Genomic DNA, 24,996 nt, shown 5'->3' on the forward strand with positions numbered 1-24,996 from the left:
CCTGGGTTCGATCACCAGGCACCACAGGCTGGGCTGGCACCGTGCTGGATGCAGTGGGCCACCAAAACGGGGCATAGAGGCGCACGCCTGTAATCCTAGCGCTGGGGAGGCTGAGACAGGAGGATCGCTATGAGTCTGAGCTGCATAGAGAGACCCTGTGCCAAATAAATAAATTAATTAAAGATTTATTTTAATATAGAGTTTCAAAGAAAAATGTGCTTGTGTCCTTGGTTTCTTCCCAGACCCTCCAGCTTTGCCATTTATGGGGCAGGGTGTGGGAAAGCTGGGACAACTTAGAGGCGTGTTATATCTGTTCTCCGAGCCATGTGTATTTAATATGTGATGCAGTATATTATCTATACTCAATATAGTATTTACATGTCATAGCTTGTGATATACTTACTATGTAATAATGTATAATCACTTTATTGAGATAGACTTCATACCTTGTAATTCACTTACAGTGGACATTGCGGTGGTTCTCGGTATATTCCTAGAACTGTACAGCCACCATCACCATCAATTTTAGAACATTTTCATTTCCTCAGAGGAAGACCCTGCGCACATCGGCAGCCAGTTGCTCTCTAATCCCCTCCCTCCCAGCCTAGGAAACCCCACACATCTACTTTCTGTCTCTCTAAATTTGACTGTTTTAGATATTCCATGCAAATGGAATTCACAATACATGGTCTTTATTCTGGCTTTAAAAACAACAGTATTTTAACATAGGTTGTGTTATAGTTTGTGTCTAGATGTCCCCTCAAAGCCTCATGCGGTCACGGTGGGGGGCTGAATCTGGAATTTGTGACGGATTCATTCTCTAGTGCAGGGATTATAGGTGTGAGGGCTACCCCCACCTAGGGTGGGCAGCCTGCATACAACAGAAGAGGCAGAAAGAGTCTTCTCTCTTCTCCTCCCCCTTTCGCTCTGGTTGCTTTTGTTGTTTGCTGCTGCCATGAGCTGCTGCCCTCTGCCCTGTGCCACTCTGCCTTGGAGCCAGCCGAGTATGGACTGAAACCTCCACTAACTGAGAGCTAAGTAGACCTTTCCTTCCTTAATTCTGGGCATCAGGTATTTTGGTTTAGAAATGAGAGAAAAGTAACAAGACAATGTTAAGACAGTATTTAACAGAGCTGAGATTTACGCATGCCATAGCATGCATCAGTGCTTCATTGTTTTCTATGACTGAGTAATATTCCATGATATGGCCAGTTCCCATCTTGTTTATCCATTCACCAGTTGATGGATCTTCGGATGGTTTCTGCTTTTTGATTATTCTAAATAATGCTACTATGGGGATGTGTGTTGGAGGGTTTCTTTTTGTGTTTGAACATGTAGTTTCATTTCATCTAAGAACATGATCACTGGCTCCTACAGTAACTATGCTACTTTTCTTTTTAGGAATGCCCCGATGTTTTCTGACACAGCTGCACTGTTTTGCACGCCTGTTGGCAGGGTAGGAGAGTTCAGGCGTCATTCCATTCTCTTCGGTACTTGCTCTGGAGGGCATGAAACTCCATCTCGCTTTGACTTTGATTTGTGTTTCCGGAATGACTAAGGATGCGGGGCATCTTTTCTCAGCTTACGAGCCACGAGCCTCTTGTTATCTTTGCAGAAGAGACAACTCAGATCCTTGGCCCATTTTCAAACTGGGTTATTTGATGTTTTATTGTTGAGTTGTGAAAGTTCTTTATATATTCTAGATATGAGTCCCTTAGAAGCTATATGAATTGCAAATTTTTCTTCCAAGTCTGTGGGTTGCTTCCACTCCTTTGATGTTATCTTTTGAAGTGCAGAAGTTCTTTTTAATTTTTAGGAAGTCTCCAGAGTATTTTCAGGAGATGATTTTTAGGATGACTTCGAGTTTCATGTAAGGATGCCACAGGAGCATGAATACCACCATGAGCAACTCGCTGTTTTATCAATGCCTGTTGTCTAACATTGTGTTGTTTCTAGTTTCTTCCGTATGTTAATCTATTAGATAATAGGTTACCGTTATCTAATGGGATAACACACTCTGTTATTAATGTGTCTCTGGGAATAAATCTTTATGCACAGATCTGATGGCCCCAGAAGTGCAAATACTGTGGGCATGAGTGTTTTCCCACTCACAGGATCCCTGCCGCCTCCCCTCCTTTGCTCTTCAGCCCTTTAATGATAAGTGTGCCTGTGGTCACCACTTCCATCATCTACAAAAGACAACGTCCTCACTTTAAAATGTGTTCTTCCTGGCTGGTCCGGAATGAACTTTTCTACAACTTCATCTGAGGAAAGAATCTTGAGGTCGATGAGAGAGACACCACTGGGTTAAGTCCTACAGGTCCTTTGGAAAAATCCAGTTTTAGCGCTTTTCTGCACAAACAAAAATCCTCCGGAATGAGAAATATTGTCAACTAATGATCAGGGGACTCAATGTCAACTCTGCAAGTACTTAGCTGGTGAAAGTGAGCACAGCTCGTTCTAGTTGCTAAGATACCTAGGCTGAACTGTGACTTTTGGTCCTCCTTCTTCAGCCTCCCAGAGTGCTGAGATTACAGGATGTATCTCCATGCCCAGCTCATTCTGGTGTTTTTGATGACCTCATTGACCACAAAAGCTTTAGAGACCAATACTCTTGGATTCATACTGGAAGCCAAGGTGGGTGTGTGTGGGCAGGAAACACAACCAAGGAAGTTGGCCACTAAGAACCTCAAGATCTGAGGTGAGTTTTTTCCTAAGGCACAACCACAACTCAGTCCAACTGGGTGGGGGTGGGGTGGGGAGTGGGGGTGGGGGTGGGACAGATCTCTCCGGCGCCTCTTAAAGGAGGGAATTCCACCAGGGACAGGAGAACTTCTTTCAGAGGTGAATGATTCATGGATTTTCTTTGCTGAATTTTCAAAGACCTCTTGGGACACCCCATTTTCTTTCCTGCTCCCCAACATCACATGAAAAGAATGTGAAAACCTGTGAACCAGGAGGCAACCAACGAACTCAAAGCCTCAGAGAGCAATCAGGTTTACAAGCCCAGGATGCCTCGCGGTGGGACTGACTGTAGACAGCTGAGCCCGGGAAATGGAGTGGAGTGTTGGTTTAGGCACGGGCTGGCTCCTCCTGTGCTTCTGGTCCTGGGATTATGGAGCCCTTTTTGGTCTCTGACTCCTTTGGGAAGCCAAAGGCAGCTCCCCACACACTCACTACCACAAACACTTTGAAGAAGGCTTTGGACCATTGCAACCCAATCATAGGTTGTTAGGTGGTTCTGGAAAGCAAGGCTGAAGCTGTCCAATCCACTGAGGGAAAAAAAATGCAGTGTGTACTGCAATCAGCCTTGTTAGAGAGGGTCGTGATGATGCAAATCAGGGGCTGGCACAGTTTTTCTTAAAGGGTCAAATATGTTAAGCCTACATCTCTGGCCCAGTCATACAGTACTAATGCAACAGCAAACAGAAACATCAAAACAACCCCCCGGATTGCAGGAAGATTTATTTAACATCAGGTAGGCACTGACTAGGACTCAATCCCAAAATATCAGGCTTCAAAGGCTCAGGGAGGGATGGAAGGAGGTTTTTATGGGGTTGCAGAGGAGGGGGCATGGAGGTAGAGTGCTTGGCCATCTTTGATGGGTTCTTACAACGTGCATCACAGTGACCAGCTATTTCTAGGAGACAGAAACAACCGGAACTGCAACTAGAACTATTACCTGGGCAGCTGAGAAGCAGAAGCACGCTGGCAGGGGCTGGGGGCACTTCCTGTTCCGCTACCTCTTGCTGCAACTTCCCAGGTTGCTGTCGGAGTGTGAAAGCAATAATAGACAACGCATGCATGAACGGACACACTTGTGCCCCGATAGAATTTCATTGACAGAACCAGAGAGCAGGCCTCGCTTGGCTCATGGACCGTAGTTTTCTGATTCCTGATAATAGTCCTAGTCAGATTGCAGGGGTCACCTAGTACCAGCCAGGGGCTGAGCTGTTCACTAAAGTCACTGTACCTATTCGACAAGCGAGGAGTCAATTTCAGAGAGGTTTCTGTGGGTGCTCGTGTTGATGACTCAGCTGGTGACTGATGGAGCGTAGATTTTGGCTTCATTGTTTTATTCCTAAGGATGGGTCACAAGCACGTTATCACTAACAATAAATAATAATGAAAGCCTTAATCGGAAGTCTACTATGGGCTGGACATGAGGCTAAGTCCCTTATTCTGAATATGGTGTGCCCCCTGAAAAACCCAGGATGTTGAAGCCCTCACTGTCCATGCAGTGGTGTGGGAGGTGGGGGCTTTGGCGGTGAATAAGCCTCGAGAGTGGAGTCCTCAGAGAAAGTTACTGGTCCTACAAATGGGCCCTAGACAGGTCCCTCGCCCCTTTTGCTGTGACAGGGTACAGTGAAAAGGAGGTCATCTATGAGATGTCCGCTCTCACTCTCATGGACACTAGATCTGCCAGTGCCTTGACCTTGGGCTTCCCAGCCCCCCAAACTATTACAAATCAGCATCTCTTGTTTATAATCCACTCATTTTATCTCCATTTATGACATTTCTCTCGGTCCCTCTCTCTCTCCTCCCTTCTTCCCCCTCTTAGGCTGGCTTGAACTCACAGCAATACTTCTGCCTCTACCTCTCACGTGCTGAGACTACAGGTGTGGACCATGATGCCTGACTTGGTATTCTTCTTTCAAATTTTTTTGTTTTTAATTTTAGGGCCTCACTACTAGATTAGACTCGTAGTGATCTGCCTGTTTAAAGCCTCCCAAGATCTGGGATTACAGGCACATGCCACCATGTCCAGTCTCAATCCCTGTCTTAGCATGCCCTTGGAGCAGGGCTGGCATGGCAGGCCGGGGGATCGAACCCTGGGCCCCTGCACCTGCTTGCATGTGCTTTAATCTGCTGAGTTATTTGGCTGGCCCTGGGTGTTCTTTTTTAGCAGCCTCAATGGATTAAGGGCCACATAGGGCGCCACAACTCACTCACTAGTATTATGAGGACATGGAGCCACAGATAGGATAAGCCACTTGCTTTGGGGCACATGGGGCCATAGGACCTACTAAGCTACATCACATGGTGGACCCACACAGCTAGGTTAGCAGAGGGGCAGCCCTGAAACCACTACTGCAGGCTCCAGCTTCTTGGGCCATGACTCCAAGTTTACAGGTTGAGGTATTGTTTCATTTTTCATCCCAGAGGCCTTGGGCCCTGGCCAATCAGGACGTAGCCTGGGGATAGGATCCTGGGCCAGGGATGGTCCCAGAGACAGTGCTTGGAGCAGACTTCTCTGGGATTTTGTGGGTCTCGCAAGACAGAGCTGTTCTGCAGAGACCTGCCGGTGTGGGGAGGAGCCAAATGAGAGGCCCTGGAGGCCTAGAAATGCCAGGGGCTCTGAGTCTCTGGAGGTCAAGGCCTTGTCTGCCCAAGAGAATCCAAGGCCCAGGGTCCCTGAGCAAACAAATTTAGTCCTTGTGTTTCACCCACAGTGCTCTGAGCCAGGAACCCCACACCTCCTGTCTGCCTTGGGCTCGGCGTCCGCCTCTACACCAGTTATAAACTTTTTCTACCTAGGAGAGCAGGGTAAGTGCACTTTTCAAAAATAAGAAAGTCAGCCCCGTTGCTATGACGAATTCTTCTGTTTTCTAAAGTTCTAAGTTTTTTTCATGGCCCACATAAAAAGGTACATACAGTTTCCCTGGTAAAACGCATGGAAAAATCTCCCTTGCATGCCCAGCCTGAAGGAGGACTGAGGCCACAGGCCTGGGCAGCTTGTTTTAAGGCCTTGGCCAGCTCAGCCAGCTCTGCCCGGCAGAACCCCACGCACCCCACCAGCAGAGCCTGAAATGTCCTTGCGGGCCCATGTACACGAGCCTTTCTTACCAAAATATCTGAAAAGCTTGCTTTCAAATAATTCATACCATTGTGGGTTTTTATGAAGAATAAATTATTCATCGTGTTCTTGCGGTTTGCACTTTTCTGTTTCTGACGCTGCAAGCTGACTCACTCGCGTCTCCAGGCCCGGAATCAGATCCAGATCCACCTCGTTTTGCCTTTTTCTCTTGGTGTCCGAGGGCCCATTCCCCTAGGGCTTTAGGGTTCAGGTACCTCTGCAGATCCCTACAGGTTCCTGGACTCCAGGTCTGGGTTTCTAATGAGGGACCCTGGAAGCCAAGCCGAGCCAAGGACACTGGGCGGCTCCTGGAGCCTCACTTTTCCCAAATGCAGAATGGATGAGTACAGGAGAAAAGTATGCACAGAACCTGAGCTGGAGAGGGACCAGGAGGGGAAGGGGGAGGGAGAGCCACCAGGTGGGAAGGTTAAGCAGGACTTTGGTGACTGAAGCCCCTGCAAAGGCTTCCTCCTGGCCACAGGCCCAAGGGAGGGGGAAGGGGAAGGGGGTAGGATGCGGGGTGGGAGGGTGAGATGCTCCCTCAAGGACTTGGGCGGGCCTAGGGTTCAAGAGCCCTGTTCTTCGGAGCCTGGGATGGCTCGGGTTTTCCTGACTAAGGAGAGAAAGGAGGCTGAGCTACCAATCAGAGATGGGTGGGAGGCTAAGGCAGCGGGATGGGAAAAGGGACAGGTCGGAGGAGGGAGCCAGTGGAGGAGATGACGTCCCTGGCCACCTAGGCCTCGGGGTGCGCCAGGTTCTTGGGACTTTACAAGGATGACTTTCTCTCCTTCCCATAGGGCCCCACCCAGTGGGTGCTATTATTATCCTGTTACAGAGATTGGAGCAGAGGCTCAGAGAGGTGAAGTCACTTTCCTGAGGGCTCACAGCCTATGAATGACACAGCTGACATGCAAACCCTGGCTCCCGGCTCCAGAGTGAGGCTCTACTTCCTCATGCGAACCATGGCAGAAACAAGGCCAGCACCAAGAGGGAGAGTAGGGCTCTGCTATGAGGAAGCTGAGCTTCCGGAAACAACCCACAGGTACTGCAACACCCCTGCGCCATGCACAGTGCCCACACCGACCAGAGTGTCCTTCCAGCGGGTCCTGTGAGGTCGGAATTACCATTTCTATTCTATAGTGGGGGCATTTGAGGCCCAGAGAGGAGGGGTAACTTGCTCAAGATCACACAGCAAGGATGTGGCTTGGATTTGGACCCAGCTCATTCAGACATGCAACAAAACGTCGTGCATGTATGTGTACGTGTGTGTTGTGTTCTTGACCTCTAGGATGACTGCTCTGACACACAACAGCGCTGGTGCTTCTCATCCACTGGTAGTAGCTCATGCTAAGAGCTGGCCCTGGGGAGGGCAGTGGGTGTGGGGTCGGGTCTACAGGGTGATGGCAGCTCAGGGGCAGAGGCAGACACCACCAGGAAAACTGAGAGGGTAGTGTGACTGGGAAAGGGTGGATGCGGGGCAGGCACAGACTGGCCCGGTGGGAGGGGCCACCCCATTTGGTGGAGGGAGGGACAGCCCTGGGAGACTGGCTGGGAAGGGACATCTGGGCCAGCTTCCCAGACTGACCAGGTGACGAAGTGGTGGGGCAGGGGGCCCAAGAGGGCACATGTGGTAGAAGAGGTAGCCAGGACAAGGGTGGCCAGGGTTGAGACCATGCAATGGCTCTGAACAGGAGGTAGGGTGGTGGGCTATGCCTGCCGCTGGGGGGATGGGCGGGGACAGAGGAGTGAGAAACAAGTGCGTGTGTGTACATGTGTCTGTGTGTCTACAAGGCTTGGGGCTGTTGTTAACCTTCTCTGGGCCTCCATTCCACCGGGTAGGAATTGGAAGCCACTCCAGGACCCTGACCAAGATCAGCCGGCTCCATTGCTTTAGCCCTGTGGTGAGGCAGAGATCTGGTGGAAGGGCAGAGAGAGAGAGAGAGAGAGAGAGAGAGAGAGAGAGAGAGAGAGAGAGAGAGAACCAGAGAGGAAGGGGCAGGAGGCCACCTGTGGTCCTGAAGGTCACACCCCCATCTGCTCTCCTCTAGGCTCTGCCTCCTCTTTCTGTCACCTCCAATTAATGTCATCAAATTATGATCTCATGAACAGATAAATCCACTCGATGAAGTCAGATCCCTGTGATCCGGTCACTTCCCCCAAGGCCTGTCCACTGGCAAGCCAAGCCTCCAGCACAGGAGTCTTGGGGGACATTTCAAATCTGGCCCCTAGCACCACCGCACCACCTGCTCCCTGCTCTGACCCAAGATGACATCAGCCGGTGGTACCTCTCAGTCTCCAGATCTGTGATCCAATCCCCTGTGCATAGGCCCTGCTCTCACCATGGAAGGGGACAGGGACTAGGGTTTAGGATGGGGACTTCTAGAGGGCCTGCGTTCTGCCAGCCACAGCTGTCTAGCTGGTTCTCTTCAGATGGCGTGCTCCCTAAGGCCCTTACCTGGTGACCACAGTGTCCTCAGGAGAGCTGTCTCTTGCCCAGAGAGGGGGCTCCCTTAGACAGTCCCTGTGAGTCCCAGACACAGTCGTGGCTTGCCCTAGGCCACGAAGTCACTCTCATTCCCATGTGGCCTGTGTACACCTCAGAGGAAGTCCAACAGAGGCCCCGCCTGGGCATGCAGGGCACCCTGCACATCGGAGAGAGCATTCGGGCTTCCTTGGTGCGGGTGCCTCTGTGAACCTACTCTGACCATCCGATGACCAGGCAGAACCAGGGAGGGCCAGGGTACCATTCAGCTTTAACTGGAATTTCAGGGCTTCCTATTAAGGATCAATCCTAAATGGATCCCAAAGAGCTCAGGAGTTATGATATAAGCTTTATCTATGCTCGAAGCAGCCGCTGTGGAGCCAGGGCAGCTGCGAGCCAGAAGCAGCTGGGATCTCCAGGGCCAACGTTTCCCCTTTTGCAGAAGGAGCAACCAGGCTGGGGAAAGCAAAGCCCCCCATACACACACCAGGACAGGCATTGCTAATCAATTGCTGTGCTCCTTCCAGCCAGGCCAGAAAGCGGCCTCAGATTCCCCCTAGCACAGAGCTCCAGGAATCTAGAAGTAGCTAAGCAGAACTGGGCACCAAGGAGAAAGCAAGCTAGGTCCTCCCCTTGGGCCCTGCGGAGGTTCCAAGGCATGGACAGGTTTCCTTTCCCGCTCTGAGGAGGCCCACTGCTCTCAGGTGCCCACATCTCTGTCAGGCCTTAGGTTTGAAAATCTTATTTAAAACAAAAGCAGAAAATAAAAATAAAAATAAAAAAAATAAAACAAAAGCAGACCTGGGCATGGTGGCCCATGCCTATTATGCCAGTATTAGGGAGGCTGAGGCAGGAAGATGCCTCAGAGTTGCCTCACCTTGGCAACTTGGTGAGACCTTGAAAAGGGGGCGGGAATTAGGTCAGGGTGAAGGACCTGGACTCAGTCTCCAGTACCATGGGTGGGGGGGCAGGGGTGCGAGCGGGGTGTGTGTGTGGGGGGGGGGGTTGAGGGAGAGAAAACAAAAGAAAAAGAAGCACACTTTTCACTCCAAGGATGAGAAACCCAAGCCTCAGGCCTTAACCACAGGAGCCAAAGGATGGTGGCTTTCCACTGGCTGGCAGTGTGGGCTCAGGGTTGTAGACCCTGTCTCAGGCTGTAAGTTCTCATCCCCTAGGCATCTGGCAGATGTAGCTCCAGCAGTTGACGAAACCCAAGTCTGGTGCAGCCTCAGGAGGCCCAGGGAGACCCGAGGTAGCTGCACCCCGCTCTGGGGCGGGGTGGGGGGTGGTAGGGGGGAAGGAGGAGGTGGAGTGGTGGTATTCCTAATCCACTGGAAGCTGGCTTCTCCCAGCGCCCTTCCAGGCTCCCATGTGTGCCCAGCTCTGTCCCCTTCTTCCCTCTTTCCCTCCTATCCCTAGCCCAGCCCTCCTATCTGTGGCTCAGAAGGCTGAAGGGCTGGCCCAGGCCACACAGTGGGCAGAGGCGGAATGGACTGGGGCCAGGTCTGGTAGCAATGCCTCCGCTCCTCCCTACTGTCTGGCAGTGCCATGGTCACCGTTGCAGAGTGTTTCTGTGTGGCCGTAGCGCAGTGGTTACACAGAACTGAGAGTTCCCGCAAGCTTCTGAGGGCTCCTTCATCACCGCCCTGCAGGGTCCGCTGCCCTGGGCCAGGAGATATAGTCTGTTTCTGCTCTATTACTAGCTGCTGGGCAACCTAGGGTGAGTCCCTGCCTTCTCTGTTCCCATCTGCACTGACAAACCCAGGAGAGTTGAAAGATTGGGAGTCAGTTAGGCTGTGTCTGATTTCTAACTCGAGGGAGCTGTGTGACGTTGGACAAATGCCTTAACCTCTCTGTGCCTCACATCATTTACTGGGAAATGGAAGAGTTGCAGTGGATGGTCTCTAAGTGTTAAACCTCCTGAATTAAGGGTTGGGGATGGCAGGGGAGCAAGGTGAGATTCTGAGTCGGCTTGGGGGTTATGGTTGGCAGACACCCCCAAGCCTTAAGACAGTCCCCAGTGCCCCAGTGTCTAAGAGGTGACTAGGTCACCAGTGAGCGAGTCACTGCACGGATGGCTGCCCCTCTCTGCTCTTTCACCTGCTGCTTTCCAAGTGGGGCCAAATACCCTGGAGCCCCTCACTGGGCGCTAGCACCTTGAGCTTGAACTTCCCAGCCTCTAAACAGTGAGCCCAAAACACTTCTCTTGTGTATAAGCTTCCCAGCCTCTGGGATTCCGTTACAGCAACAGCAAACAGACGACAATGGATGATGGCGGTCATGCCCCCCATCCACCTGCCTACCACTCCGAATCCCAGAATAAGCAGCACCCAGCTGCTCCCCCTTCTCCCTGCGCCCCTTTTGACCCCTCCTCCCTACCCTTCTCTGCTCCCCTCCTGGCTACCTGCTTCACTTCTGCTCCTTTCTTTCTCCTCCTCTGCCCCCTCCTTCCCCGCCTCTTTTCTCCTCTGTAAATGTTATTCCAGGCAATCCTGTCTTTCTGGAATGTTATTCTAGGCTTTGGAATCAGACAGACCTCTGTCCAGGCCTGACTGTGAGTCTGAGCTGAGTGCCCTGGCCACAGCAGTCTGTCTGTGGCCTCAGTGTGCTCATCTGTAAAATGGGCCATGATGCCTCCAGAGTTGGTGGTGACTCCTGGGTGGGCTTTCACCACAGATGCACTTGGCTCAGGTCATGCACCCGAGGTCACTGCTGTCATTTCTTTGGTCTGGGAGGATAAGGCCCAGGCCCTGGGCCCAGCCAGCCTGGTTGGAATCCCAGCTCTGCCATCGAATATCTATGTGATTCAGAAGAAAGACTTAACCTTTCTTTACCTCCATTTCCTTATTGGGAAAAGGTGGGTAACAATGTCACCTCCTTCTCAGGATTGCCACGAGGATTAGATACCCAGTGCCCAGGACCTTAGGGAGCTTAGCTGCTTTGGTTACCCCGTGGCCTGGAGTGGGGACAGAGGAATCAGGTACCAGAGGTGGAGTGGACGGAGGACAGAGCACTCCCCAAGGAGAGTGCTCCCTGGTCAGGACCAAAGGATGTAGTTGGGGGCGATGGGCTGGACCTAGGGGTGCCCGCATTGCCCCCCATCCTCCCCACCCCCCCGGCCCAGCATGCCCAGCGCAGCTTCTGTGGGTCAGCAAAGGCTTCCTGGGAGAGGATGTGGACTTCAAGAGGGAAGAAGGAGCTGTAGACCACTGGCCACAGGCAGCACCCAGGTACAGGGATGACACACAGAGCCCAGTGCGGTGGGGGTTGGGACAGAAGGCCCAGCTTCCCTGTCTGAGTCCAGGCTCCCACCCCTTAGGGACCCTACGCCCCTCTCAAGCTGCCCCGGGCTACATATGTTCCTGGTTTGCGCCCAGACAGTGGGCACAGCTCCCGGGTTGTCCTCAGCGGGCCGCTGCCACCCACAACCCAGCCGGCCCAGGCCCGCGGGGGCGCTGGTGGGAGGCCCCCCTCCTGCAGCTGGCTCCCCCCGCCCTCCGCAGGAGCCCGTTTCCTGCTCCTCCCTCTCGCCTCCCTCCAGCTGTTTCTCTGGCTGAGTTCTTCCCCTGTCCCATTCAGTCCTGACCAGGAGCTGCCCGGGACTGGACAGAGCACCTTCCTGCGGTAAGGAGGACAGCCCTGCAGGGCCCTGAGCTCGGGGGATCCCAGAGCCTCTTCCATGAACTCAGAGGACGGCTTCTGGGCAAAAGCCATCGCCAGAGGAAGTGTGTGGTGTGGCGCGGAGTCTCCCGCACAGCTCACAGTGGCCCCAAGCCACAAGAGCCCTCGGGAAGACCAGACTGCAGACAGAGGAGGAGGAGGAGCAGGTATCGCATTTGGCTTTGACAGCTTCCACAGGGCCGGGCTGGGGAGTGCTAGCAGAGAGTGAAGTTCCGCTCTTATAACAGTATTTGCCAAAAGGAAAGTTTTTGCTAGGTTCAGATTTCAGAAGTTATGTATGTATGCTCCTTGTTAAAAAACAAAACAAACAAAAAACCCCAACAAAACCAGCAACATCTCTAAGTGTCTGAGTACACACACTCACCGTTTTCCTTGCAAATCCACCTCCTCCTTGGCCGCAGACCGTGGGCTTCCTTGTCACCTGTGCCCTTCCAACGTGCATTTTAATAACCACGTAGAAACGATGCCCTGGAATGGATGGAGTCCTTTTGCTCTTGCGTTTGCTCCCATTTTCTTTCCTGTTGTTATAAATCGGACCACAGCGAATGCTCTATCATGCACGTCATCTTTGTGTGGGGGTCCTGGGGGTCCTTTTCTAGAGGTAAAATAGTTGCCCGTTTGTAAGACATCTGGCACCTGCAGGTGGTGGCAGCCCACACTCTCTGGGCCGCTACATCGGGGTGCGATGTTCTCACAGACTCATCCACCGTCTTGCCTGGAATCTGCTCCTTACACCTTCCCGGGGAGCTGTGCTGAGTGTCAGGATGCTTCAGTTTGCGTTTCTTTATTAGTGTTCATCATCGGTAATCAGTTAATCGTTCGCTTTTCTCCTGTGATGATCCTATTAAAGTCTGTTCCCACACGCCCCCCTCACCCCCGTGTTTATCTTTTCTTTTTCTTATTGAGGTTGAAGTGTCCCTTGCTTATGATGGATAGGAGCCCGTGGCTGGTACTCTCTATTGAAAATATTCCGCTCGCACCCCTCTGCTCTGGGGCTGGTGTATTTTAAACAAGCTTTTAGCCAAATTCCAAATAAATAACATGTCACCGTGATCGAGTGGCTACTGCCCTCAATCCAGATCTCATGTCTGAGGTCACATCATGAGCGAGTAGCTAGCTCTGTGTGTCCCGAGAAGCGCCACATCCCTTTTCCTAGTCTCTGCTTTGTTCCCCAAACCTGTCTTCTCTTCTGTGGTTCCTGTTGTATCGCTTGCTTCTCTGGCTGGCCCCCAGGGACCGTCTCCTCGAGATGTCCCTGCGGCGGCGGTGCTGTCCCTGGCTTATGCAGGCTTCCAGGGCAGGCAGGGGTGGCCCAGAACTTCTGTAACAAGGTTTCACGTACCCTGGCTACACTCCAGCCATAAGGAATCAGGTGTTTGAGAAGTCCTCGAAGAGTTACCTCTGGAGGCGTAGGGCCTGCTCTGGGCTCTCCCAAGAGTGTCACTTACATAACTGAAGTACTGGGGATTGAAGCCAGGGCCTTTGCACCAACCTGCATCCCCAGCCCCTTTTATTTATTTACTTTCTTCTCTCTAAGTCATTAACTTGCCTAGGCTGGGCTCGAATTTGTGATCCTGCTGCCTCAGCTTCCAAGAGTGCTGGCTGGGATTATAAGTGAGTCTCCCGAAACCTTAAGGAATGAGTAACCTTGACAGTGGGCCCCTATCTGGCTTGACCCCTTCTGAGAAGTACTCCCTCCCTCAGGTCAGAGCCTGCCTGCCCCACAGGCTCCTCCAGGGCCTGGCCCTCTTCCCTCGTTGCTCTCTTGTATGGTTTGTCATATGTTGGCTTCTCCTGCGAGGCCAGGCCTGGAAGAGGATTCTCTGCATGTCAGGCCCTTACATGAGAGCTAGCATAGATCAGGGGCACGCACCAGCTAGAGTAGAGTAAGTAGAAGAACAAGGCTTTGGTTTCGCCCTCTGTGAAATGGGGTGAGTGGGTCAGACTAAAGTCCCGTTTCTTAGATGCTTGCTTACTTCCATCTCTCAGTTTGCAAAGCACTTTGTTGAGATGCTTTTGTGGTTCCTCACCTTGTTACGCGGTAAAGGGCCTAGTAATGCACCTGATTTACAGATGAGAAAACCAAGGCCTGGAGAGGTTCTGAGCTCAGACCTCCCGAAAGTGCCACAGGGCACTGTGACCACAGGGGTCAGGTTGAACCCACGTGGCACCTGAGAACAGAGTGACTTGGGACAAGTTCTCCCTAATCATTGTACCTCAGTTTCTTCATCAATGACATGGAACCGTGAATACTGACTGCCTTGCAAAATTATCATAAAGATTGTATGATACAGAACAAGTAACAGAGGTTTGTCATGTAGCAAGGGCTTGTTGTGTAGTAATATTATTCTCATGATGTTCTTCTCTTCCTCCTCCTCCTCTTCCTCCTTTTTCTTCTCCTTCTTCTCTATTGTTATTATTATTATTGTGTGTGTGTGTGTGTGTATGTGTGCGTGTGTGTGTCCCTTTAGCTACATTCCTGTCCCTTTTCAATTTTAAAAAATACTTTATTTTGAGACAGAGTCTTGCTAAGTTGCTAAGTTGTCCAATCTGGGATTGAACTTGTGATCCTCCTGCCTCAGCTTCCCAGAGTGCTGGGATTACAGGCATGTGACATTTAAGCCGGGCTACACATGGTCATATTCTCTGTTGTCTATACCTGTCACATCCATTTGAATCATGCATAAATTAATATGAACTTCTTTACTATTGATGTTTAATGCTCAGATTCCCACCAGTGTGGGAGAAAACCAAAGGTCCTCCTTCACTCTCTGATTTCACACCACAGGGGTGCGGCCAGTGCTGCCTGCTGTAGGCTACGAAGTAGACTCAGCTTCTCAAAGTGCAACTGCAGCCCACCTGGATGGGAATGATCATGGGTGTTGCTTTCAAAGCTTTAGCTTTTGGAATCAGAATCTCTTAGGGTGAAGCTTGCTACCTGCCTATTGAGCCAGCTCCCTAGGAAAGTTGATACCCCAGGACTTGAGAACCACCAATTCGAAGGTTTGTTCTTTGTTTGGGTTTCTGGGTCCTTTGCTCTGCACCGAGGCTTATATTCCCTTTCTAAGCAAACATCCAGGAGCTTCTGTGGAGCCACAAGTTCTGCATCAGCAATCGAGGCCAGGAAGCTGGGCAGAGAAGAAGTGAAATTTGTCTTATTTGTACTTTTATTGTGGAAAGTCAGGCCATCGTAGCTGTTGCCCCACAGTGGGGGCTTAGAAGCTATTGTGAGCCACACAATGCTCTTGTTAAATAAAATGCACAGTGAAGTGTAATTTGAAATGGATAAAAATGGTTTAGTTAAGCTCAGTGGGACAGAAGCAGGAGCCCTGGGCTGCAGCTCCCTATGCCTTCTTATGACTGCTCAGTGGCCTCTAGGAATTGTTAGAGTTCTATGGTGTGGGCTGGAAAAGGCAGATCTACTCCAAGGAGTGGAGGTCAGGTTTCTAGACCTTTGTTGGGCTTGGATGATCTGGCCATAGTTACAGCACCTGCAAACAAGGAGGTTGTATGCTGTTTTAGTTAGGGTGAGGTGCCAGACAAATAAGCCCTTGTATGTGTAACGGGCCAAAGACAACAGATGTTTATAATGTGGCAGGTATGCTGTTTTCCCTGTCTCTCTTTTTTTGAGATAGAGTTTTGTTATGTTGCCCAGGCTGATCTTTGTCTCCAATTCAGATGACCACCCTGCCTCAGCAAGCGGGTATGCAACACCTCACCCAGCTTGAGGCAGGTATTTCTGGGTGGAGGGAAGATCTCTTCCTCACACTAATTCTGTGACTCAGCCCGTGGTCCCATCGTCTCCTTGGATATCATTTTTATCAAAAGCCAACCAGCAGGCGAAAGAAGTGATGCCATGTTTGTACTGTAACTGCCCTGGCCGAGAAGTGGCAGGCATCCCTTCTGCTCTGATGAGAGCCGCTCCTGGCCCAGACCAGTCGACCAGGGAGGAGCTCGGGACATGGGCTCATGGTGAGGATGGCTGCGTCCGTATCCCTGGGAAGTGGCTCTCTGTGGTCATCGAGCTGTCTCCACCACAGATGTGGTGACCATGTGGCTCTTTTTTATTCTTTATCCCAAAATGTTTATAGCGAGTCTTAATGGCAGTAGGGTGAGGCTGGACCTTGCAGAGGTTCTGGAGGTAACTCCGTTTCACAATGTGGAGTAAAACCCCTACTCAGAGGCCTGAACACAGGTCTTCCTGGAACGTGGACAACAACCATTCTCCTTCCTTTCTGGAAAAAGGAAATAAGAATAACAGTTTCACTGAATGCACGACATTGGTGGGGTGGAAGGCTTTCTTCTCCATCATCTCATGGTTTGCTCCTATGGCTGTGTGGGAAGTTTTCAAGACTCACCAGCACTCTGAGGACGAGCAAAACAAGGGTGAGAGGGGCCGGCAAGATTGCTCAGCGGTCTAAAGAGCCTGCTTAGGCAAGCTCTTAGGGACCATGGGTTAGATCCCCTGTACCACATGCCATACAAGTCCCGCCCCCAGGGTGGGCTGAGCTGGGGGGGGGGAAAGGGGAGAAGAAAACAAAGCAAGGGTCATAGAAGGAAAAGGACTTGCTCAAGCCCACATGGTTTATAAGCAAAAGAACTGGAATGGGAGCTCAGAAAATCCTATCCCTGCCCTCAGATCTCAGTGCCTGTTGTAGTGTGTGTGTGTGTGTGTGTGTGTGTGTGTGTGTGTGTCTGTGGGGAGGGCATAAGTGTGATGAGGACAGAAATTTTCTTCAGGCTGGACTTCCCCAGAGCTGGGCACAATTAGGGAAGTGCAAGTCCCAGGCCATGTCTGAGTGCCCATCGTGTGCCGAAGTTCCCCATTATAAGGGAGCTCAGTGGTTGCCCTGGCTTGGGAAAGCCTGGTGTGACCAAGTGCCACAGTCACTGGCCATGGAAAAGAGAAGGGATGTTGTGTGGGTCTTGGGTTCCAGGACAGCCTGGGGTGGTGGCTGGGCTGGGCACGCAGTGGGCACTTGGGTAAAATTTCCCATGTGGACGAACCACAGCACAGTGAATGTGGCAGCCACATGGAAACCCCAGTTGAGTCAGGACCCACTTCCCATCTTTGGAGCTTTCATAGGAGGGAGGGGTAGAAAAACCTATAACCTATGCTTTTGGTCATTCACTCAACAAACACTTAACTTACTAGCACCTACTATGTGCCAGGCACCTGCAGGGCAAAAATAGTAGGGAAAAGCAGGACATGGGGATAGTTAACATTTGATCCCATTTTAGACATGAAACAAGCAAGCCCCTGATTATTGGCTGAATGACCAGGTCTGGATTAGGATTTGGATTATTATTTCTCAATTCAAGTTTCTTTCTACCCCCACTGCCAGGCCAGCCTGGGACACCGAAAGAGTTTGGCCTTGGCAGCCATTTTTAATCTTAGTCTCGGAGCATCTTGGTCTCAGACAATGTGAGGAAGCCAGTCAACATCTCATTGCAATCTCCAAAATTTTTGGCAGCAATGGTCATAAGCATGACTGAGGGAGAGTAGAATTTCTTGTGTAGCTGGATAGGACTAAAGCAAAAATTTTATACTATATTATCAAAGAAAGAAGCATTAATGATTAAATGGCACTGGTTGACAGCGTAACACACATTGCTCACAGACTTCTGAGAGGGCTTCTGCAGAATTCCACCCCTAGCTTTTCTCTGGCTTCATTTGAGTTTCAGGTTGGGGTAAAGAACTACACATGAACAAATATGTGAGTTTGGCACATGCACAACTTAGTGAAGCCATTTCAATGTTATTCTCAGGAAAGCAGGCCTTGGAATTCACCTCTGCATGTCTGGGTTGATGTGGGCATCTGTATTCTGGGCTGGAGAAGGTGCTTTGGATCAATTCTTGGCTGGGTGTTGGGCCCCGAAGGCGGGCTGCAGCGGCTGGGCTTCCTGGTCCGATGCCTCCCCCATATGAGCTCTGGCCGCTCATGAAGGCCATAGCTGAGTCATCAGGGAGTCAGGTGCCACTCAGGCTGGAGTAAGAATCAGTTCTGCTTTCTTGGGGCCAGGACTTGGGCTCCATGATCCCGGCCCTGGGGTCACTCTTGGGCAAGGAGATGGAGGGGGGAGATGTCCCCGAGAGACAGCTGGTGCACTTGGTTTTGCCCCCTAGGAATCAGTGATGAGGGACAGGACAGCCAAAAGGGGCAGGGTGTGGAGTAGCAGGGTGACTGTAGGCCCTTCAGCCAGGCAGAGCTAGGTGCCGGCCCTGCGCTGGGCACTGACCACCCTCCTGAACTTGGACCAATTACGTCTCTGTGTGGCCTGTCTGAGCCCCAGTTCCCTTGCCTTGGGGTTGTTAATAGCATCTACTGTGTCCTTTGGCCTGTCCTGTGTGCTCAATCAGTGACCTAGGGGATTGGTTAAGGGCAGGGACATTCGTGACACACTCATCCTTTGTTAGGTAAATGTTTGGCCAGTCTGCAGAGTGCATGAACTCCCGCACGTTAGATGAAGAAAAAGTGTAGGTAGTAAGTGTATTGGTTTCTGGTTGCTGCTACACCGACAATTATCACAAATTAAGTGAAAATGACACGTTCTCCTATTTGTTTTTAAAAAGATACCAGAAGTCCCAGACATATTTCACTGGGCTAAAATTAACCCATAGCTAGGTAGCTAGGAATGCGTTCCTTTTTGGAAGCTCTGTGAGCGAATCAGTTTCTGCCTCTTCCAGCTTCTGTGAGCTGTTTGCATTCCTTGGCTTGTGGCCCCTTCCCCGCTCCAAAGCCAGCTCCAGGACAGAGCTCTTCGCACGAGGCAACCCTCTGGCCCTCCTTCCCCCTGTGTCGCTGATAAGGACCTGTGTGATTACGCAGGGCCACTTGGCTAATCCATGTAATTTCCTCATCTCAAGATGCCGGACTTAATCACATCAGCAAAATGTCTTTTTGTGGTATAAGGTCACTGTATTGGTCAATTTCTTGTCACTGGGACCAAATACACCCACACGCACAACAACCACAATTTAAAGGAGGGGAGCTTTCTGCTGGCTCATGGTTTTTAGATGGTTTGGTTCATAGTGGACTGGTCTGGTGGAGGGAGACTGTCCATGTCATGGACGGTAGGGAGCAGCAATCAAGGGAAGGGCCAGGGAATGAGATCCACACCCCAGGGACCCATGGCCAATGGGGCCTGCCTCCTGACAGCAAGCCAGCTATCGGACCCTGACATTCAGTCGCCTTCCAGAGCTTCATGTCTGAATGCATGAGGTTTTAGGGAGACATTCGAGATCTAAGCCATAAGAGTCACATAGCCATAGATTCCAGAGCTTAGGATGTGGGCATCTTCCTGGGTCAACTCCTCCGCCCCCAATAAGGCAGGGCATCTCCAACATGGCAGGGCACCTGTTTCTCTCCTGGATTTTGATTTGAGAGTTCAGGTGGCTGTTCTTCCACTTATCATCGGTTCAGCAATGCTCTGGACAGTCAGAAGGGACGCAAGGTGAACAACCAGAGGCTGTCCAGGGCAGACTGAGTGGCTACCAGGCTTGACCTCAGCCCCAGACTTTGGCATCACCTGCCTGTGTTCAGAGCCCTACTTCTCTGCGCAGGAGCAGCTAACCAAGCATGCAGGTCCCTGGGCTGTGAAATGGATGAGCAAATCCTCCCAGGGATGCCATGAGGATGGAAGGGACAGCCAGCAGCTAGTGCCTGGCTCAGCAGGACACATGAATTCCCAAGCAGTTTAGTTTCCAGCCTGGACCCTTCTGTCCCCGGCATGCATAACTTCCAGACAGGGGACCCTCTGGTTTCGGTCCCAGGCTGGGAACAAGGCTGGTGTGGCTCCGGGGCTGCCAGCAGCTGAACTCCCTGGTGCTCATGGTCGAGGAGGCATGTGCCAGCCTGCTTGTGGTTATAGCTGTTCAGCCAGCACAGAGCTATCCCTGGCAGCTTCTTGGGATATGAGGTAGCTCAGGATGGATCGCTGCTGTCCCCTCACTGCCAGAGCCTGCGGGTCCCTGTTCTGATATCGATAGCCTCCGTCCTTTCACTTCTGCCTATGAGTCCTCTTCTGCTCTGACCCTACTACTGACTGGCCCACTCCCACTGGACATGCCCTATTTAAATACCCCAAGAGGGACCCCATCATCGATTCACTTTGCCCCATCAAGGTCTCTGTGGACCCTGACGAGTACTGACTTCTCTCTGACTCTGATCAACCCCCTGTCCATCTGGAGCCTTTGTTTCCAGCAGGTCCCAGAAGAGTCTTGAGTTGGCATGGAAGTGAGTTGCCACCAAGCGGTCCATCCTAGTCCTGGGACACAGTTCCACAGGCTTCATCCACATTGCAGCTACTTATGGCTGTGCCGTTGAAGCAGCCCCGAATGTCACAGCTGGAAATGACTTAATTTGTTCATGATTCTGCCACATGCAGAGAGCTGCAGGGACCCCTCATCTCTGGCCCATGCAGTGCTCTTATGTCACCGTGGGCTGCATCCGTCTGGGGCTCCCCCAGAACCGGGCCATTAGAGATGGGCCGACATCCTGCCAGGAGTGTTGTCTCTCTCCAAGCAACTTCTTGACTTCACTGCCTGGAGATTTGGGGCGCTGCAAATAGAGAAGCTGCCAGGTCTCTCGAGAGCTACATCTCGAGGCATGGACTTGGCTGGGTTCAAGGGTGAGCTGGGACTAGTACAGGGTCACTCCTGCTCCTTCCAGTCAGCAGTGGAAGGTTACCAGACCAGCCTAGTTTTAAGGAGAGGAGAAACAGGGTCTCCCTCTTGATGAGAGGAGTGATGTATGCTTTGGGGAAAGGGGTGTTGAAGTCAATATTTAGAGACAATTCACCAATCAGGCTTGTTCTGAAAACCCAGTGAGTGACAGTGGTCATCTGAAATAACCGCCTGTCACTCCCATTTCTCGGATGGGAAAATCAAGGCTCAGAAAAGGAAAGGGACTATTCAGGACGGCAGTACAATAGCGTGACTGGCCTTATTGGAGCACCTACTATGTGTCAAGAGCATGGGATACAGAGAGGAAGAACCCTGGCCTTCAGAAAGCTTCTAATCCAATGCGGAGGCGCGTGGGGTCCCTCCTGGACTGAAGGTTGGCTGGTGCGTCAGGGTGCCTGGGACAAGCTATGCAGGACTCTCCTATTCATTGCTGGGCCAGGAGGGCTCACGCCTGGGGCCACTGTGACTGAGCACTGGTTCTTAAGCCGCTCACCCTGCTGCTGGCCTGGAGTGGTCAGGGAACAGATTCGTACCAGAGCAGAGAAGGTAGCTTTCAGGGTGGAGGCTGCTTCTGAAGAGGAGGCATGGACTTGGCTGGGTTCAAGGGTTGAGCTGGCCAGAGATTTGAGACCTCAGGGAGGGAGAGCAGCGTGTGACTACGTTAGTGAAACAGCATCCGCTCTCTGTCCGAGCTCAGGGCTTCAGCTTGAGCGCTCAGACAGGGGCCGAGCCAGCCGAGCCAGCCGAAGCTCATCGACTTTGCAATGTGAAGTCTTCAGAAGGTATGCTGGTGTGTGACTTCATGTCCCGGGTTGCCGGGCCCCTCACCCAGTGTGGAGGAGGAGCTATTTCTCAGTTCTTGACTGAGTGGTGGGTTCCTTCTCCCAGCACTCCCAGGACTTGCAGGCTGATGAGGTGCAGAGGCTGCAGAAACAGGTGCTTCCTTTAGGGTCGGGGAGCTGGTGCAGGGTGGCACGCCCGGCGTGTTTCCATGCGCCCGGCGTGTTGTTTCCATGACGTCTTTATTGGTCAGAGGGAGACTCCATGCACTCTCTGTAGCCATACTCAACCTGGCTGACATTAAAGGCCCCTCTCCCCTGCCCCGGCCTCCCAGCCATGGGTTGTTGGACAACTGACGTCAGAAGCAGGTCTTCGGGGACTGTGGGCAATTTTTTTAGTCTCCTTTATAGCAGGCTCAACTCACAGGAGGCCTCTTCAGCTGTCAGGGATTTAGGTCATGAAGAAAAAGAGCTCCCTTTGCCTGAGAAGGTGACGTCTACTCTTTGGACAGCAGAGGCGGTCTGGTCACCTCATAGACTTTTTTGAAGCTCATTTCTGCCACTTGCTGGCTGTGAGACATTGAAAAAGTCATTTAACATCGGCTCAGTGTTGGGTTCAGGAATGAAGTGTCCTCTGTGTGAGGGACCGGCCTGACAGAGGTTTTGGAACCAGAAATCCTGAGCCATGAAAGGCCAAGAAAGTTTTTGTGGACAATGCCAGTGGCCTAGTTTGGCCCCAAGCACTTCCTCTTAGTTTCCTGCTTTGGCCAAAATCTGTGGCAGGGCCTGGGTGGGGACCTCAACTCCTTGACCTTGCTGCTCTGGGGGAAGCTGGGCCTGTCTGGCAGAATGGGCCTTCCCTTCACTTTTTTTTTTTCCCCTCTCTGCTCCCATGAGAACCTTCAGTGTAAAGGAAATCAGAAATGGGACTCAGGGGACAGGAAGAGGTGGTAGGAAGGGCTGGCTGGGCGGTTCCTGACTCCCTGTGACCTTGGGCTAAAGGTGGTTGTCAGGTTGGGCCTGGGCCTCCTCCTGTCCCAGAGGGATGGCCACTCTCTGTTCACACCGCACTCTCAGCCCTGTCCTCGCTGTGGCATTTCAGATTTTCCAGGGGGCTGGGAAGCCAGCAGTACCTTATGTACAGCCCCCGTCCAAGAGCCTTTTGTGTCATTTCTGCTACTGGCAGGGACAGGTTGAGTTCACTGGTGGTGTCCAGGCTGGGCCCTTGTCCAATCCCACTTCCTGCCAGTCACAGAGCGGCGCAGTTCCTACAGGCTGCTTATCAAATGCTGGACACCCTCTGGCGTCCATACACTCGTGGGTTGTGTGAGAGGGGGCACGCAGCTCTGCCTCATGTTCGAATCCTGGGCCTCTTTATTTCCACCTAGGTGATCTTGGATTTCTCTCGCCCCCTCTCTCCCTCCTGCCCTGTTGCCCCACTTGTAAATCAGAGGTGATGACAGAACCTGTTTCCTTGAGCTGTGTGTTGAGAACTAAATGAAATAAACCATGAGAAAAAAATGACAGTGGGCTAGCACATAGTAGGCACTTTGTTAAAATCAACGTGGGTGCACATTGACGAGATCCTTGGGAAATGCTTTCTGAAATGAGATGGAATCTATAGCCTCCTCCTGTCCTGCAACCTCCTTTCCCTTAGCAGTCACATTCTGTAGAGATGAAGCTCAGAGAGGTTGGCTGACTCCCTGAGAACACACAGCTTCGATATTCTTAGTCTCCCAGTCAGTCTTCTTCTCCAGGGGGCACCAGCTCTTCCGCTGTGCAACTTGCAGCCCTTTCCCTAACCCTCTGCCTCTGGCCCTCCCTGCACCAACACCATTTACGGCCTTCATGGTAATCGCCTCCTCTTCCATGGGTCTCCACATATCCAGTGGAGAGCTAAGCAGTCAGCTCCCTCATGCTGAGGTGTCCGCAGCCAGTGACAGCAGAGTGTTAAAGATGGCGGACATCCGGGCCCTGACGACATAGGTGAAGGGAGACTTTAGGGCGCAGGTTCTTCCTGGAGGCCACGGAGATCAGCCTCCTCTGCTTTGAGGTTTCCAGGGCAGGAAGTTCCTGAGTGAATTCCCCAGGAGAAGTCTCAGTTCCAACTTCCTCAGGCCTATGCCAGCTCCTCTCTGTTCCTTCCTTTTACTGTAGACCGAGTGGTTAGAATAAGGATAGTTTTTGGTTTTGTTTTGTTTTTTAATGTAACAAAACTGGACATCATGCCTGGCAGCCTTTCTCACAGAGCCAGGGCACAGAAGTGCTTACTCCAGCTGCATCTGTGTTCTGAATGAGGACCGTGGGGTCCCTGTCACTCTTGGTTGGATGGTTAATACTGCCTTTCAATGCTGGGCATCCCTGCCTTCCACACACAGGCGTTGGAAGTGGATAGAGGGGAGGATGGGGCGCCAGCCTTGGTGTGCGGGAAGTGAGTGTCATCAGGTGTGTTTGCAAAGGCAGGATGGTTTGGTTTCTAATTCCTTGAGCTTTTTGCAAGGTGGCCCTGTTGTCCTCATCTGTAAAATGGAGGTGAAAACAGTACTTCTTCTCAGGGCCACGAGGTGGGGACTGCTTGTGGGAAAATTTTCTTTTATTTCTTAATGGCTTTGATATTTGCCATCATGAGTTGTTTAAAGCAAAGAAATTGGCAGCGAGGCACAGTGGCACAGTGGCACATGCCTGTGAACTCGGCACTCTGGGAGGCTGAGGCGGGAGGATTGCAAGTTCAAGCCCAGCTAGAGTAACGTAGCAAGACTGTGCCTCAAAATGAAAAGTTCAGAAAGGTCCAGGGATGTAGTTCATCCCTGTAAGACAGACAGCTCTGGCTCCAAAGCCCAGTCCTGGGGGTGAGAGCACAAAGAAGCCAGGCAAGTGGGACTTGGGAAGGGATGCAGGCTGCTTGCCATGAGCCCCCAGGAGTGCTCTGGACACAGAGACGTAGTCACAGCTACTTGGTCCCTAGCTGCCCTTGGCCTTGGTGAGACTTGGTAAGAGCTCCTCTGGTGGCTCATACCCTGGGACAAGATGCCTCCTCTTTGGGAGGTGAATTCCTAGAAACTGGGGGTGCTGCCTGGGGCTCTGAGGGCTGGGGGTGTCAGTGCTACAGCCAGATGCTGGCCCCAGGCTGGCCGTGGACAGAGTTTTGGAATCACCCAAAGGACCTGTCTGGTTCTTTCCCGGGGCCTCTAGGAGTGGGGTACTCAGCTTGTTTCTCCCCTCGGATATCACTTGGAAATGATGCAGACATCTTTAGATCTTCAGTTTAGTTAGCAGAGTTCAGAGCTTGGGTCTCCTGGCTGTCTCCCAGACTTGGGGTACAGCGTGCTGTGTGATGCTGGGTCTTAGGCCAGCTGCCTGGTGCCTGGTCTGGTCTTTTCAGTGCACCTCCTGTCCTCCCGATTCCTCCGTCTCCTCTTCCTTTCCCTCCCCTTTTCCTTCCCTCCCCCACTTCCTTCCTTCCTTCCTTCCTTCCTTCCTTCCTTCCTTCCTTCCCTCCCTCCTTCCTTCC

At 51.8% G+C, this 24,996-nt stretch overlaps 1 protein-coding gene across 1 annotated transcript in view; it reads left to right on the forward strand.

The window, feature by feature from the left end:
• Nucleotides 1-11,925: 11,925 nt before the first annotated feature.
• Nucleotides 11,926-24,996, forward strand: part of Cmklr1 (chemerin chemokine-like receptor 1) — a 52,162-nt gene continuing 39,091 nt past the window's right edge. The window contains exon 1 of the mRNA XM_004636285.2: nt 11,926-11,963. The gene's annotated coding sequence lies outside the window, so the exon portion shown is untranslated. The remainder of the gene's footprint in view (nt 11,964-24,996) is intronic.

This window comes from Octodon degus, unplaced genomic scaffold (assembly GCF_000260255.1).
Source record: "Octodon degus isolate 3935 unplaced genomic scaffold, OctDeg1.0 scaffold00079, whole genome shotgun sequence".
Taxonomy (NCBI): Eukaryota; Metazoa; Chordata; class Mammalia; order Rodentia; family Octodontidae; genus Octodon; species Octodon degus.